Source organism: Musca domestica, unplaced genomic scaffold, assembly GCF_030504385.1.
Source record: "Musca domestica strain aabys unplaced genomic scaffold, Musca_domestica.polishedcontigs.V.1.1 9, whole genome shotgun sequence".
Lineage (NCBI taxonomy): Eukaryota > Metazoa > Arthropoda > Insecta > Diptera > Muscidae > Musca > Musca domestica.
The window spans coordinates 14,066,199-14,084,949 of record NW_026712435.1 but is presented as its reverse complement, the minus strand read 5'-3'; the positions used below and the strand labels follow the sequence as shown (position 1 = coordinate 14,084,949).

The following is an 18,751-nucleotide window of genomic DNA, read 5'->3' as shown; positions in this document are numbered from 1 at the left end:
TCTAGACTGAATATGGCTGTATGTTCAGGTCATTTGGACTTATATGGGCCATTTGGTGCACAATTAACCCAAAATCGGTCTAAGATACTTATATGGCAGCTATATCTAAATTTGAACCGATTTTCACCAATTTCAATAGGGTTCGTCCTGGGCCCAAACAAATATTGTTTGGAAAATATCATAACAATCGGATCATAAATGCGACCTGCATTTTATTCACAAAAATACATGGACAGACAGACTGACATGCATAAATCGACTCAGAAAGTGATTCTATAAAGATCCTCAAAAGTAACTATGAATCTGTCTCAGACATAATACCCTTACCGGGGTATAAACAAAATTGGTCATAGATCGGACATGTTATAAATTAATCATAAACTCGTTTGCCGATATATCTATTAGTATCTACTGAAACATTCTAATTAACATTCAATATCTTTCCAGTTTCTTTTCCTGAAAAATGTGTTCAATACAATATTCCCCTAGATTTGAGCCCAAGTACCTCTATATTCAAATTTACCTCTATTCTCCCAGTGTATTTTCAAAAATCACCCATTTTTACGCAGAGCTATAAAATAACAAAAACAACTACATATTTTCGTCAAGTTTTTGCTTTTCTTGTTTTTACCAAAAAAAAAAAAAAAAAACATCAACAGACAAACTTTAAAACACAAACAAGTAACCAAACAAGAAGAAAATAATAAAAAAACAAGATTGGGCGTTTGTGATAATTAATGACAATTATTACAAACTTCAAACTAAAAAAAAACGATGTCGACACACACACACACACTCGCAACTAAAAAGTCCTCCGACCAAACGGCGGCCGGCATATCAACTAAACGTTAGTAAAACGCCTTAAGTAAATGCCTTGCTTGCTAAACACAGACATTGGTCAGAAGCGACTTAACTTGGCCAATTAACGCAAAACATAAACGACAAAAAGCGACATTGTCTGTCTGGTGGTGGTACAAATAAACACACAAACATACATACATTCAAATTTAAATGACAACCACAAAGCATGATGACGCGCGGTCGACAATCACAAAGATTTCAAATCAAACAACAGCAACAACAACAACACAGAACGCCAATGGAGAGTGCACAAACTGTAACTAAATCTCAATTAACTCCAATTTAAAGCTTACACTTTGCTGAATATACCCAAGCTTTGTCACCGCCGCCTTGCAGAGCAAGGCTCCTTGTGCTAACATCTAGGCACGAAAAAAGACGAAGGAAAACAAAAATAGAAAAAACACCACCAGCAACAACAAAGTAATGACATTGAGCTAAAGTGAAAACAGGAAAGTCTACACAGGATAGACAATTTGTTTTTGGGGAGACATAAATGTTGACCAGGGCATTTTGGTGTTAAATGCTGGCCAAGCAGCAGATGAATATATTTTTTTATGTCTAAACCATAAATCTCAATGGTCACCTAAATAAAGACAGACAGACAGACGGACAGCCACCGCCGACAGATGGGTGGCCCGCCGGATGAAAATGAATGAAAAGAAAATAAACATGCTAAAGAAAGTTAAGTGAATGACTGAATACTGAAAAGAAGAAATATTCAATTTTAAATGCGAGTGAAAGAATGCAATATCGAAAACGACCTTCAAAGAGAATCTGTTCATTTTCTGTTAAATAAAAGAAGAGGTCTTCTATGTTTAGAAGAAATTTTTGTAAATGTAGAAGAAATCTTCTACGTATAGAAGAGATCTTCTAGTGACAGCATCTTGGTGAGAATTTTCCAGAAAAAAAAAGTTATTCCTGATGGAATTCAAACGTGATAGTGTGATTTTTCTATATTTGGCTGGAAAATCACAAGTGGCTATCGTTAGAGCACTCCAGCATTTAAATGTGAATAAATCTTTTGTGTGTCGTACCATCGCTCGTTACAGTGATACTGATAGCGTAGCCCGATGTCAAGGAAGTGAATGCAAGAAAACAGTCACGTCACTAGAAATTGTTCGAAAGGTAAGGAAGTGACTTGATCGAAGCCCGCGTCGCAGTGGTCGAAAAATGGCTCGTGAGCTGAACATATCGCAATATTCCATTCGGCAAATTTTGAAAAATGAGCTCGGGGTAAAGCCATTGAAATTCCAAAAAGTTACACAGCAACAGAAAAAAATAGACTCAAAAGAGCTAAAGAGTTGCTTTGCTTGGCCCTAGTTAATTGCCGAATTTGGGTTTCTCCGATGAGAAAACATTCGATGTCCAGCAGTTTGTAAACAAACAAAATGATCGTGTTTACTAGCCAAAGAGGTCAGCTGAAAATGTGCACCTTCGGTTGGCCACCAGAACTCAAGCGGCGGCCATGGTGATTGTGTGGGCCGTCATAACAGCCGATGGTCATTCTCCGACCGTGGCATCAGAATAAATGCTGAATATTATCGCGAAAATATTCTCGAATGTGTTTTAAGGCCTTGTGCCGCAGACCTTGGACTTTCCAGGACAGGAATTAGCACCATCGCACTCAGCACGCACCAACGAAGAAGGGTTACAAAATGAGGTTTCTCGCTTCATTTCCAGCGCACAATGACCACCAAAATCTCCGGATACCAATCCGTTGGACTATTGTGTCTGGAGTATTTTGGAAAGCAAAGTTGGCACTAAAAAATACCAATGTGTCGATCACCTCAAGTAAGCACTTCGCCGGGAATGGGCCAAAATACCGCAGAGCAACATTCGGGAAGAGTATGACGGTTTGATTGGCCGTTTGAAGGCCATAATTCGTGACAAAGGTGACCAACCAATTCGAACAAATTTAAACTTATTCTAAAATTTGATCCTATTACCGACATTTTTTGCTTTCATTCATTAAAAAAATGTAAAAATATGGCATTTGACTTTGTTGCAGCTTTTTTATCTCACCCTGTAGAATACTTCTTGTATACATAGAAGACTTCTTCTACACATAGAAGACTTCTTCTATACATAGAAGACCTCTTCCATTTTATGTACACAAAAGGTGTTATTTATATGCAAGCTGTCTTCAGTGTTTATAAGAGTTCAACTTTGTGTAGAAGAGTTCTTTTTCCTGTAGACGAGGTCAAGGCCTTTTACGTTTCAAATGAAAAACATGAATGTATTTTCGCGATATCAACAATTATATATTTATAACTTTCCAAAAAACAATCCTCGCATGCAAAAATTAAAAACCAAAATATTTACTTTTCAGATTTGTTTATTCCAATTTGATTACCAACAAAAAAATCTAACACTTGACTCATTATTTTCATTATGCTTTGTGTTGAGGTTTTGATGGCTTTTTGTAATAAACCAGATTAGATGATGTCTATTTTCAATACAGCACTCTGACGTAGTTGTATAATTTAGACATTTGATTTTGGCAGGCCAACAAACCATCAGGCAAGGTAGGCAGGCAGGCAGGCATCTGCTGTTGCCGCTATTCGAAGAGATACAACACAAAACACCATTTTAGATATGAGCTTGTGCTAAATGCGAATACAACAACGTCGTGTAAAAACGCAAATATTTTTTCACTTTAAAATTTATTTACACGAACTCATTCGTAGCAACAGCTAATCGCGAAAAAATAAGTATTTGTTAGTTATGTTTTTTTTCTCTCTCGTTGAGCAAATAAATTTTAACAAAAATGTTAAGCTTAATTGTTATTTTACACGCAAAAATTCGATAGATTAGTTGATTTGTTTGGCTGTTTTTGTTTGGCTCACCTCCTCAACCAGCTGTTGTTAGATGTTGATATTAACATATATGTATATAAAATTGTGGATCTGAATGGAAATGGAGGAGAGTGGTATTAGAGATGTCTATTGGAATATTTTATTGTAAAGAAACCGAGAACGAAATGTTGGGAGGGAACCATATAATTTGGTTTGGATCAAACCAGAACAAGGCTCATAAATTATAGAAGCATATGCCAGCTGAGAAGATTCTATTGGAGGATGCCTCTACTTATAGAAACTACTAAAAGGCTGGCTGGATAAATAATTCGACTGCTAACTAGCACAAAAACCTAGCTTTTATTATCGTCAGAATTCAGTATGTAGACAAAGAACCATTGTTTTTTATGCCCTCCGTCATAGAGCTACAGACGGAATGACCAGCTTAATATACATGATGTGTATATTATATAGACCACAAAGAAAGTCACCTCCCGATATTTGGTGTTTTTGTGACTGTAGCCACACAATCAAATGGAATTGTTTGGAAGTTGATATGTGGCTTTCCAAATGACAATTATCTCCTTTGGCAAAAAAGTTTTTATATAGATCCATGTTTTCTTATCTATAACAATACCTCCGGATATTCGGTAGATTGTGGTCAAAAAAATAGCAAGGGAATAGTTTTAAATTTGGTATTTGGAGCTTGTAATGTAATGTAACTTATCGAAATAATAATTTTACACCTAACAAAGTATATATATTCTTAATCAACATATAATTCTAAGACAATTTAGCCATATCCCCCTGTTGCAGTCATGCTAGAGTCAAAACGAATAACGATAGGCATGTCAAGTTCGAAGATGACCTATATTTGTTCACGATATCATATAGCCCCCATATAACGGCACGCCCGATATTCGGTATTTTGATGGTTGTAGCCAATTTTGTTTTCAATGAAATTGTCTGAATATCCACACTTAGAGTTCCTTCTGAGTACTTTACACCCTGGAAGAGTATTGTCTATATAGGTCCACGATATCGTATGAGCCCCATATACCTCTAATCCTTATATTCAGTATTTTGATAATTTTTAGCTACAATTTTCAATGGAATTGTTTGAATATCCACACAAGAAGTCCTTTACCCCTCTGGAAGAAAATTGTCTATATATATATCCATATAATGGTACCTCCGAATATTCCGTATTTTGATGATTTTAGCGATATTATTCACAGGAGTTGTATCAAATTTCGTATTTGGGGTCGTAATGACAAATGACAAAAAAGTATGTATGGTGGCCCACGTCTTCGTAAAAACCCCATATATCTGTACCTCCCTATTATCGGTATTTTTTGCGATTTTAGGTACAACATCAACCAAAATTGTTCGAAATTTCGTATTTGAAGTTACTAGTAGGTACTACAGCCTGTGATGGAAAATTGTCTTTACACATCCAGGTCTTCGTATAGGCCCCATATATCTGTACCTCACCATGTTCAGTATTTTGACGATTTTAGGTACAATATTCACCGAAATTGTTTCAAAATTTCATATTTGAAGTTTCTATAAAGGTCAAGGTTTTCGTATAGGCCCCATGTATCGGTACTTCTCTATATTCGGTATTTTGACGATTTTAGGTACAATATTCACCAAAATTGTTTGAAATTTCGTATTTGAAGTTCCTAATAGGTATTACAGGCTGTGACATGAAAGTGTCTATGCAGGTACAGGTCTTTGTATAGCCCCTATATAACGGTACCTCCTTTGATCATTGATCATTTTTGATCATTTTAGCTTAATTATTCATCGGATTTTTTTCTAGTTTCATATTTGAATATTGTAATGCAGGTCCACGTCTTCGTTTAGACCACAAATATAACTATTTTATTCGGTATTTTTAGGATTCTAACAGATTTTATTATTATTATTTTTTTTTTTTTTTGAAAAATTTCATATTTTCCAAATGGTAGAGGGTATTGAAAATTCGGCCTGGCAGAACTTGCTGCTTTTTTACTTGTTCATTATAAAAGTCCACCTTTTTCAGTCGTCCCATATAAATAATATATGCTGCTTGAATACTGATTTCGAAACTTAATGAAGTATTTTCAAATCGGAGCTATAAGGGAATATGTTTTTCTTCTGCTGTATGTTACCTTTCACAATAAATATCATCGATATAGAGTCAGCTGAAATATAAATATGAGCCCATAGCCATTTCTGAATAGATTTGATTAAAACTTTGTAGACTTAATTTCTTGTCAAAACTGGATAATTGCGGAATCGGTCAGCAACCATGGCTAGTCAAACCTACCATATAAATTGTTACAACGATCAAAAGGCCGTTTAATCTCACCACAGAAGAACCCTAAGTAGGTTTTATGTATAGAGACCTTCTATCAATCAAAGACCCCTAAGAGACCGTCTATCCATAGAAAAATACCTATAGCAGAAATCCTATCAAATTTAAAAAGTTATACTTTCCAAAGTAGAGGTCTTCTATCCATAAAAGACTTTTAGGAGGTCATCTATGCATAAAAACAGTTTTTCTGTATATAGAAGAAATTTAAGAAGACTTTTATCCTTTGAAAAAACTTTAAGAAGTCTTCTACACGTATATGACCATGAACGACGATCGAGAGGTCTTCAAGCGGATCATTTTAACCATATGAGGCTTTTATTGGGTATTCTACCCATATAAGACCGGTAAAGAGTCCTCTTTTATAAAATTATTTCAGAAGTTCCTATTTAGAGAAAATATTTCACATGTCTTCTATGCGTAGAAAACAATTAGGAGGTCTATTCACTGAATATATCCAAGAGATTTTAAGATTTCTGCTTCCTATCAAAGGTTTCACCAAGTATTCTATGAAAAGATAACTTTTTCTATGGAATAGTAGATGACATTAGATAGAGTTCATTTTTGGATTTTCTAATTGAAACCCGTTGTAATTGTTTTCCGGACGGACAACCCTACTTATTAAACATTTCACTCAGAGTACTACAAACATCGCCACAAATAAAAATAATAATAATCGTAACACCTCATTTATGTTGTTGTTATTCGTGGTGGTGTAGTGATTGTTGTTGGCACATCATAACCAATGAACACGAAAAGATGAAACGCGATAACCGAAACCAGAAATCCGATTTTTTTATTATTTCTGTACAATCGAATGAATAACTGAATGTGAAAATGGCACCAGGTTTTTTAATTGTATCAAAAAAAAAAAATCACTTGCCTCGTTGAGATAGATGTTACAGCAGATGACAATAATTTGTTTTGGTGTTTGTGATGTTTTTTTTTAATTAGTTGGATTGAGTATTTGATTAATAATTTATTCCAGTAAATATTTGATCAAAATAGATTTTTTTATTTTTAAACAATGAAACATGACATTCTTTGAAGATTTTTTTCCATTAAATTTTCACTTTGCAATTTTTGTTGGGTTTTCTCTCACTTTAGAAAAAAAAACGTAATGAGTTTTTCTTTCGTATCTATTAAATTTCTGCGATACTTTATTGCCTTTGTTTTGATTTTTCCAAGAAATTCTCTTCTCTTCTTGACGAAACACAAATTTGTTTTGGCGTTTTGCTTTTGGAGAATTTTGTTCCGTCTTCTAGCCAGCGTTTTCTGAACTGAACACACAAATTCAACAAGTTGCGATATATTCCGTCCAGTTTTCAGCCTGTCAATTCGTTCTGTACCTGTGTACTCAACGACGATAAAATAAACGAATTTTTCTTTGCCATTGTTTTCTGTTTTTTCCATATGCCTTGCCTTGCCTTTTTTCCATTTCATTTCATTTGGTTCGTTTATTTAAGCGATAAGATAATAACAATAATAATATTATAACAAATGGTTATAACAACAACAACACCAACGAATTCAAATATCAAACACCTAGTGGTTGTTGTTGGATATGTGAAAAACTACAACAACTGATATAAAAATCGATTGAATGTTTTCATATTGTTGTTGTTGGGGTTTCTTTGTGTTTCACATATGTATGTGTGTGGTAGTTATGGTGTGTCTGCGCTGTTTGTTGTTTTATTTTTTTATAAAATCACTTATTTTGCCGATACCCATCAACGAGGAATCATATCATTTTGGTTATTTTTATGCTTCAAGTTTGTTGATCTAATAATGTTTGGCTAGTCAGCATAGTGCCATTAATCTGTGTGTTGTTATTGTTTTACATTACAATTTCCAAATTTTTTGTAAAAAAAAAAAAACAACCGATGGTACACTGTTCTACAGAGAGAAATGGAAAAGTGAAAAAATGGAATGTAGGGAGCCGAATAAACCATTTAAAGTTGGTGTAAACCAGCTACCTCATGCGTTATCAGTAGATTACATATAATGGGTTATCCCTTAAAGTACAAAGCAAAAGTATTTAAACATTACCAAGTAATGAGTCATGTCAGCCAAATTGGTCGTATACGACTACCGAAGGTTATGAGTTCGGCATTCGACGTCGGCAAACGTAGAAACAGTTGTTCAAGTAAAAGCAAGGGGTGAAATGTGTTTAACTACGAATTATAAGGTTGCGAGTTCAATACCAGCAGTGGAAAAGCAAAGAGGGCAATTTTTGATTCCCAAAATATAATAGTTTTTTGACTTATAGTCGCAAAAAAATCCTATTCTATGTGACATGTCCTTGTAAACATAATGGTAGTTTCGATTGCCAAAATTCACAAGGAAACCCATTATTTGGTAATAAGAATTATTGCTGGGATAAATTTAAAATAATTTTTTCTTTCCAAAGTCTTTTCATGTTACAAAAGTAAACTGGCATGGCAGAACATATTTAGAACAGATTGTTAAGCAAAGACAAATAATGTGAGTAATATGTAAAGCTACTACATTGATGATAAGCATTTTTATAACATACTTTAAGGCGCTTTATAGTATATATTAATATACACATAGTTTAAGTGCAATATACTATCTATATTAATATATTTATAGTGTAAGTGTAATATAAATATACAGGGTGAGATGAAAAAAAGGGCCACTCGTCCGACAGCTGTTAAAATTATCAAGTGACAGCTCATTATATTGTTTACAAGCGTACTTAAGTATTTTGGTGAGAATTTTCCAGAAAAAAAGAAAGTTATTCGTGATGGAAATCAAGCGAGATAGTGTGATTTCTTTATATTTGCCTGGAAAACCACAAAAGGCTAGAGTGCTAGAGCACTCCAGCATTTAAATGTGAATAAATCTTTTGTGTCTCGCACCATCGCTCGTTACCGTAATACTGGTAGCGTAGCCCGACGTCAAGGAAGTGGACGGAAGAAAACAGCAACGTCAGCAGAAATGGTTAGAAAAGTAAAGAAGCGACTTGATCGAAAACCCGCATCGCTCGTGAGCTGAACATATCGCAATATTTCATTCGGCAAATCTTGAAAAATGAGCTCGGGGTAAAGCCATTGAAATCTCCGGATACCAATCCGTTGGATTATTGTATTTTGGAAATCAAGGTTGGCAATAAAAATACCAAAGTGTCGATCACTTCATTTCCAGCGCCCAATGGCCACCAAAATCTCCGGATACCAATCCGTTGGATTATTGTATTTTGGAAATCAAGGTTGGCAATAAAAATACCAAAGTGTCGATCACCTCAAGCAAGCGCTTCGCCAGGATTGGGCCAAAATACTGTAGAGCAACATTCGGGCAGCGTGTGACGGTTTCATTGGTCGTTTGAAGGCCACAATTCGTGCCAAAGGTGACCAATTCGAAGAAATCTAAACTTATTCTAAAGTTTGATGCTATTTCCGACATTTAGTGCTTTCATTCAATAAAATTAAAAAAAAAATGTAAAAATTATGGCGTTTGACTTTGTTGCAGTTTTTTCATCTCACCCTGTATTAGTATTATTATTATTTTTATTATTATTATTATTATTATTATTATTATTATTATTATTATTATTATTATTATTATTATTATTATTATTATTATTATCATTATTATCATTATTATTTTTATTATTATTATTATTATTTTTTTTTTTTTCTATAATTTATTTTTGTTTCAATGCTACAACTTGTAGTCCAGTGTTAAATTTCAATGAAACATCATTTGTTTATGTTCAACATCTTTAACATTGAACGCCTGTTTGCAATTACTGTTTATCTTTTCTAAAGTGGTGATTTATGTTTTTTTTTTCTTATTTTTTGATCAGTGATAATGTCTAAAAATAATTAAACATTTATAAATTGCTTTGTTGTATATAAGACCCTCATGCTTTTGACGCCTAACAAAATTAGCTTTGCAATTTTTTAATTAACTTGAAGCGAGCATATTATTTTATCAACTAACAATGCGTAATGGCAATTGTAAAAAAGGCGAATGAACTTTGGTCTTACGTCATGAGGAAATGCTCGCCTAAAAATAGGCAACAATTTTATGTTTTTTTTTGCAAATTTCGCAGAATTAAATATCATAATGACGTAACTAAGGCAGAATTTTCTGCCCATCAAAAATATATATCTTATGATATCTTAGAAGAAGAAGATTTCCGAATAGAATCACAAACTTTAATATGCCCTTCATCTATTGTTAGGAATGACCAAGGCAGGTTATTCATTGCATACTTTTGGGATCCTAAAAATATTAAAAATCAACACAAAATACAAGATTGCAAAGATTTTTTTACGTCACGAGGAAATGCTCGCCTAAAGATAGGCAATATTTTTATGTTTTTTTTTTTTTTTTTTTTTTGCAAATTTCACTGAATTAAATACCAGAATGACGTAACTAAGCAAGAATTTCCTGCCGAACTAAAATATATATTTTATGATATCTTAGAAGAAGATTTGCGAATAGAATGACAAACCTTCATCTAATGTTGGGGATGACTAAGGCAGGTTATTCATTGCATACTTTTGGGATCCTTAAAAAATTTAGAAACCAACACAAAATACAAGATTGCAAAATCGAAAATTGATTGCAAAAATTGGATTTGTATACTTTTCCTCTTCGACTTGTAGACATCAAAAGTCGAGTCACAACTCGTACCTCAATTAAAAATACTATATTACAATTAAATATAACCATGTCTGATTGATTTGACCTTTTGAAACCGCTTGCGAAAACTCGGAGAAATTGGGGCTATGTATTTCGAATATCTGTTTTTAAAATATCTGATATTCTCAAATGGTGTCTATACCATAACGAGGAAATGCAATCGGGTTTTAAAACAAATTACTTAAAATTGCATACAGTTATCACTGAAATATGTTATATTTTTTATATATATCCCCCCAAAAGTATGCATTAAATTCTCACATTTAAAATAACATCGTATTAATCACCAACTTGTTACTCATATTTCGTATAAAAAAGTAGTCCAACACTTTTTCCCATAATTTAAATAATTTTACAATCATACGAAATTTATTATGACCATATTTAAGTATTAAGTATTCATAATAATCATTAATGGGATTATTTTAACAATCGTTATACGCGTTAACAATCCAAATTTAAACATCACTTCCAAGCTCAGACCAATAATGTATGCCACACCACCACCAAACAATTAACCAAAAAAAACCAAAAACGACTTTAAACGGCTTTTTGATAAAAGCGCATTACATGGAATAATAAAAGTGAACATTTAACGCCTGTGGCGTGTTTACAGGTTTTGAATTAACAAAAAAAATTATTTATTTTTCACGACCTGTCTACATTTCACGATGATAAATGTTTGGCTAATTTCCATATTTGGTTCAAAACTTCAGTAAAAAAGCACTACACATATGAAGCCGACCGACTGACGTGATATGTCTCATCCACACGCAATAACGGCAAAGAGTGGGGCGCATGGCGAAAATCGAATCATTTACGAATCTGCACACGCATTTAAATGGTTTTTATGTGATTTGTATATGAAATGATTGCGATTTGGTTTTTGAGATTTTTATCATTTTCCTATTTTTTTTTTTTTTTGGTTTTGCTGGTCACTGGCGACAACATAGCCAGCCAGCTAATCGCCGTAATGACGTTCAAGCTGTGACGTTATGAATTGTGTTAAGAAAGGGGTATAACTCTTTTATCATTAATCTATGATAAAGTTTCCCGTCGTTGCACAATCTAAAAAATATCACCATAATTTAAAGTGACTTTAAATTAATTTTCCCCTGCTCGAAAGTGGTGTCAATTGAAGGATGTGTTGAAAATCATAGAAAATAAGTGGATCAAATAAGAAATCAATTTTGAGAAAAAAAAAATACGTCTTGTCATATTTTCTGCCAATTTTTTAAGAAAAGTGTTGAGATAGATTAATGGAACTATATCTACCCAATTGTGTTTCCCATATTCTCGAATGCAAACGAAATGTTAATACGTTTTTTCGTCGACACTTATAATAGGTGAGATGAGAAAACTGCAATCAACTTCAGACCGCTGTCATTTTTAATCCACTCGTCCGACAGCTGTTAAAATTATTCCAGTGACAGCTCATTATATTGACAGTGACAGCTCATTATATATTGCATTTTGGTGAGAATTTTCCAAAAAAAAAGTTATTCGTGATGGAAATCAAGCGTGATAGTATGATTTTTTTATATTTGGCTGGAAAACCACAAGTGGCTATCGTTAGAGCACTCCAGCATTTAAATGTGAATAAAACTCATGTGTCTTATACTATCGCTCGTTACCGTGATACTGGTAGCGTAGCCCGACGTCAAGGAAGTGGACGGAAGAAAACAGCAACATCAGCAGAAATGGTTCGAAAAGTAAAGAAGCGACTTGATCGAAACCCGCGTCGCAGTGGCCATTCGGCAAATATTGAAAATTGTGCTCGGGTTAAAGCCATTGAAATTCCGAAAGTGTAAGAACTTACACCGCAATAGAAAGAAAATAGACTGCAAAGAGCTAAAGAGTTGCTTCGCTTGGCCGAATTTGGTGAATTGCCGAATTTGGTTTTCTCCGATGAGAAAACATTCGTTGTCCAGCAGTTTGTAAACAAACAAAATGATCGTGTTTACTTGCCAAAGAGGTCGGTTGGCCACCAGAACTCAAGCGCCGGCAATGGTGATAGTGTGAGCCGCCATAACAGCCGATGGTCGCTCTCCGCTCGTAATAATCGACCGTGGCATCAGAATAAATACCGAATATTATCGCGAAAATACTCTGGAGGGTGTATTAAAGCCTTAGGCACGCAAACATTTTGGCCGCAGACCTTGGACATTCCAACAGGACTCAGCACCATCGCACTCAGCACGCACCACCCAAGAATGGTTACAAAATCAGGTTCCTCGCTTTATTTCCAGCGCACAATGGCCACCAAAATCTCCGGATACCAATCCGTTGGACTATTGTGTCTGGAGTATTTTGGAAGGCAAGATTGGCACTAAAAAATACCAAAGTGTCGATCACCTTAGAGCAACATTCGGGCTGCGTGTGACGGTTACATTGGCCGTTTGAAGGCCATAATTCGTGCCAAAGCCGACCAATTCCAACAAATCTAAACTAATTCTAAATTTTGATGCTATTTCCGACATTTTTTCTTTCATTCAATAAAATTTAAAAAAAAACTTAAAAACTATGGAGTTAAACGCCGTTGTTGTTTTTTTTATCTCATTCTGTATATGCTGGCGCCAGTAAAACTTAAATCCCTTATTAGTATGCCCGTAACGTATTAGCATATCAATGACGGATTAGCATAATTGAATATAACACAATATCTAATAAAATTCAATATGGGGCAGTTTTCGTTGATGGGAATAAAATGAATGAAATTTCAAAAATGCAATTCAGGCTTTTTAAAATTTTGTTATTTCACTTCAAACCCAAAAAAGTGTCATTTATTTAACAATTTTTGTTCCATCTAGATTGTACCTCACTTCTCATTCAAATTACCACAGGAATCTACAATTACGGGCTAAATGCTTTTTACTACTTTAGAATACTTTTCTCTTCGCAATATCGACAATAACAGAAACCATACAGCAGAAGTATCGCATAACCAATTATGGAGTTAATAAATCATTAAACATCAACAGCATTCACAAATAATGATCACTTTGCATGTTAGACATTCTTAAACTATAATTGAATTTACACGTATTTCTATACGAAAAAAAAAAACAATGAAGAAGAACACGAAGATGAAGAAGATTTCACCTTGTCAGACAACTGTCATTTTACCACAACAAATCAATGTCAATGTCTGTTTTTCCACCCAAAAAGGAAAAAAAATAGCAGCCACATTAAATTAAATATTTTTTCTGCAACACAGCTGCGGGTGGGAGGAGCTCTGCCGGCATACAATGTATGCTGGGGCTGGCTGTATGCGTTGAGAAAATTAAGCGTTTGTGGCCATTAAACTCTCATGGTGGTCGGATGTCTTTGTGTTATTTTTCCCGGCAGATTTTTTAGTGCTTCCTTCATTTTTCAATGGCAAAAAAAAATTTTTTTTTTCTCTCAACTAGACTGTGGTCAAGTTTAGGGGATGTTTGTGGATCTGATGGACCCTCAAAAATGTTCTCAGAAATTTACAATTGTGCGTATCGTAGTCATTCGGCATATTTCAAAAAATTAGTAAAGAAGAGCATAGAATGTATTCCAAGGGAACTGATGAGGATTGATGGCTCTTTCCGAAGCCAAAGTATTCCTTGCTTTACCTCTTGGTAAACATTACCATCTCTCACCACTAATAGACAAACAATGCAACAATAATGGGATTAAACCTGACTATTTGCGATAACAAAATACTATGGTATCCTGAACAAACGTGCCAACATTGTGCTATTTTTGAACATTTATCTAAGCCAACATTACATGTTCGAATCATATGTAAAGTTACTATTCCTACATTTAAGTTAGGCATTTTTATAGCATACTTTGAGGCGTTTTACAATTATTTTTGCTTGAGGGGAATATATTAAATAAATATTAATAAATTCATAGTATAAGTGTTACATAAATATAGTAACTATATATTATATAGTATTTTACGGTATTTATATATAGTACAGGGTGAGATGAAAAAACTGCAACCAACTTCAGACTGCTGTCATTTCTGAGCAACTCGTCCAACAGCTGTTAAAATTATTTCAGTGACAGCTCTTTATATTGTTTACAAGGGTACAAAATCATTTTTGTGAGAATTTTTCAGAAACCAACCACAAGCGGCTATGGTTAGACCACTCCAGCATTTAAATGTGAATAAATTTTTTTGTGTCTCGTACCATCTCTCGTTAGCGTAGCCCGACGTCAAGGAAATGGACGGAAGAAAACAGCAACATCAGCAGAAATGGTTCGAAAAGTAAAGGAGCGACTTGATCGAAATCCACGTCGCAGTTGCCAAAAAAATGGCTCATGAGCTGAAAATATCGCAATATTCCATTCGGCAAATATTGAAAAAATTAGCTCAGGGTAAAGCCAATGAAATTCCAAAAAGTGCAAGAAGATACACCTCAACAGAAGGAAAATAGATTCAAAAGACCTAAATAGTTGCTTCGCTTGACCGAAAGTGGTGAACTGGTGAACTGCCGAATTTAGTTTCTCCGAGAGAAAGCATTTGTTGTCCAGCAGTTTGTAAACAAACAAAAAGAAGAGGTCAGCTGGAAATGTGCACCTTCGGTTGGCCACCAGAACTCAAGCGACGGGCACGGTGATGGTGTGGGCCGCCATAACAGCCGATGGTCGCTCTCCGCTCGTATTAATCGACCGTGGAATATAGCCGAATATTATAATATTCTGGAGGGTGTATTAAAGCCTTGGGCACACAAACATTTTGGCCGCCAAGAATGGTTTCAAAAAACAGGTTCCTCGCTTCATTTCCAGCGCGCAATGGCCACCAAAATCTCCGGATACCAATCCGTTGAACTATTGTGTCTGGAGTATTTTTGAAAGCAAGGTTGGCACTAAAAAATACCAAAGTGTCGATCACCTCAAGCAAGCGCCTCGCCGGGAATGGGCCAAAATACCACAGAGCAATTCGGGCAGCGTGTTACGGTTTCATTGGCCGTTTGAAGGTCATAATTCGTGCGAAAGGTGACCAATTCGAAGAAATCTAGAATTATTGTAATATTTGATGCTACTTCCGAAATTTTTTGCTTTCATTCAATAAAATGTAAAAAAATGTAAAAAATTATGGCGTTTGACTTTGTTGGAGTTTTTTTTTATCTCGCCCTGTATATATAGAAATTTTTGAAGAAATCGGAAATAATTTTGCATTTTATTAAGGTTACGATTACCTAAAACCTAACCTTTGTGGGGGAGTTACCAGAAACAATGGACTGATATTATCCATTTTTACGCCACACAAATTTCCTTTGGGTTGTCTGTTATCGTGCTCCGAGCGAATTTAAAAAATTTAAAATTTGTATATCCAGAGCCTTTTTTTTTTCCAATATCCTTAATTTTCTTTACAAATCTAAGAAAGGGGGAATCGAATTTGTTATCTATTTTCATATGCTGATTTGCAATCTCTAAACCATTAAAGCCGATCACCGCTCGCTCTCCTACAAACATAATTTAATGCCACTAGCTGTTTGTATATTCATTCATTTTTATTGTCTTTTGACAAACATTTGAGCATTTCGTGCCTAACAAACGATCTCGGCATGATTTGAAGTTTAGACAAATGTACCGCCGCCTCTACGCATATTTTTCATTTTCAATAGATTTTCCAATTTTTTTTTTTGTTTTTGGCGCACAGATTTTTGGCCAGTCAACATGGGAAATCATGTAACGCAGTGGTGGGATATCTCGTTTTCATCATCAGCCACACGCAGGCGTGCACAAACCATACTTCCCCAATGGAATTTAAAATAATTGCCAAGCCAATGAAGCCAAGAGGAAAAAAAACAAAACATCAAATTCGTGTGGGTAATTGCCACTTTGGATGATGGTGGCCGAAAAAAAAAAAACAAAATCAAAGCACAGTAGAAATAGATTACAACAACAAATCATGTAATTTCTGGTGTAATACAACACGCATGCAACACTGTTTGCAGCGTGGCTCAGGGACAAGCAACTGCCAATTTCAAACTGGTCAACAAAAACAATAGCAACAACAATTATAAGTTATGCATACCAAAGAGTGTTTTATTTTTTGTTGTTGTTTTTATGAAATTTTCTTTGCTATGATATGCCGTCATACGTTGCGAAGTTATGAACTAACTGACAAGTTGCGTTTATGTTGCTCTGACACTTGTTACCTTAAATATTGGCGACGCAATGCACTGAACGCATGGCGAATTTTGAATGGCATTGCAGCCTAAAACGCCATTCCGTTTAGGTTTTCTTTCTTCACGTCCACGAGAGACGGACGGATGGGTCGACAGACAAACATACATATGTCACTGCCAAGGTGAATTTATGACTTTTTGTAGGCTTGTTTTGGGTTGTAACTTTTCGCGTGTTTTTTTTTTTTTTTTTTCTTTTTTAGTTTTTCTTTGGCTAGCAGGAGAGTTCCCTCTAGCTCAAATGTCGCGTGAGTTGAATTTTTATAATCTATTTATGATTTGATGACTTTTTACGCCCACTAATCTATGACAATGTCAGGTTATTTGTCTGTATTACGTGCGTAGATATTACGCTTGATTGCAGGATTTAGTTCGTTGTAAAAGTATTGAAAGTTTTGTTTTTGAAAATGCTCTGCGGTAATTGTGGGGTTCATTTGCCTTTGGAATATTAAGTTTTCAACTTGAAGAATATTGAATACCAAAATAAGGGACGCATATTGTAATTCAATTTGCGGAAATAATTTTTCTAGGCATCAACCATGGTAAATAAAGAAGGTAAAGTCAGTTGGAAAATTGCAATATTTCAATAAATTAACACTAAACCACAAATGGGACTCAAACGAAGGTGGTGTGTGTTTTGTATATTGGTAAATTCAAAAAAGTCAAAAGTTGGGGGTCCGACTATATGATACCTATTCAGTAGAGCTTCCGTATCGGATCAAGGATATATATATAGGAGCTATAACCAAATCTGAACCGATCTCGATAAAATTTGGCAAAGGTATCTCCGAGCTTTATAAGATATCTGGTACCAAATATCATTCAAATTTGATATACTTGCTTCTACACTGAATTCGGTCGGATGTGCCAAAATTCAGGTCATTTGGACTGATATTGGCCATTTGGTGCACAATTAACCTGAAATCGGTTGAAAGTATATATGGGAGATCTGAACCGATCTTGATAAAATTTAGCAGAGGTATTTCTGGGTTGTATTTGATATCTGGTATATATATATATATGGGAGTTATAGCTATATCTGAACCGATTTTCACTAAATTTGCTTCTAGACTGAATTCGGTTAGATGTGCCACAATTCAGGGCATTTGGACTGATATTGGCCATTTGGTGTACAATTAACCCGAAATCGGTTGAAGATATATATGGGAGCTATATCTAAATTTTTAACCGATTCTTAACAATTTCAGTAGGATTCGTCCTTGGGCCAATAAAATATTGTTTGGAAAATTTCATCTCGAGGGATAATAAATGCGACCTGCATTTTGTTCACAAAAATACATGGACAAACGGACGGACAGACGGACTGACATGCATAAATCGGATCAGAAAGTGGGTATATCTCGCTTCCTTCTCCATGTTACAAACAAATGCACAAAGGCATAACACCCTTACCACTATGTGGTGGAGTCAAAGGAAACAAAAATTAAGCGGGCTTAATAAAAATCCAAGAAACCGATGAAATTTATGGGGATACTTAATTATTAAGTGTTTTGCAGTTCAAGAATGTTTTTGTTCCATTGAAATATCTCCCATTTTCGTAGCATACTTTAAGGCGCTTCCCAAAATTTTTAAACTAAAATGAAACGCTTTATAGTATAGCAAAAACAATTATATTTCGGGCATATGTATAGTTCAAATAAATTAAATGTGTCTATTTAGTTTGAAAATTGTTGTGAGACCCTAAAAATATGCTATAAAATACTAAATATAAAATATGAAAAAGTCACTTCACGTATGAATCTAAAATGATGTGTCAACCGGCCCTTAACCAAATAACCTTAGCTGAAAAAGTGAATGACTGAACCAAATAGCAAAGACAGTGAATCTCGGTCGAACTCGAGTGTGAGCACTCCTGGGAGTAGAACAAA

At 34.7% G+C, this 18,751-nt stretch overlaps 1 protein-coding gene across 3 annotated transcripts in view; it reads right to left on the bottom strand.

Moving 5' to 3' along the window:
* LOC101897125 (klarsicht protein) overlaps positions 1-18,751 on the bottom strand; it is a 382,506-nt gene that overhangs the window by 51,426 nt on the left and 312,329 nt on the right. The window lies entirely within an intron of this gene.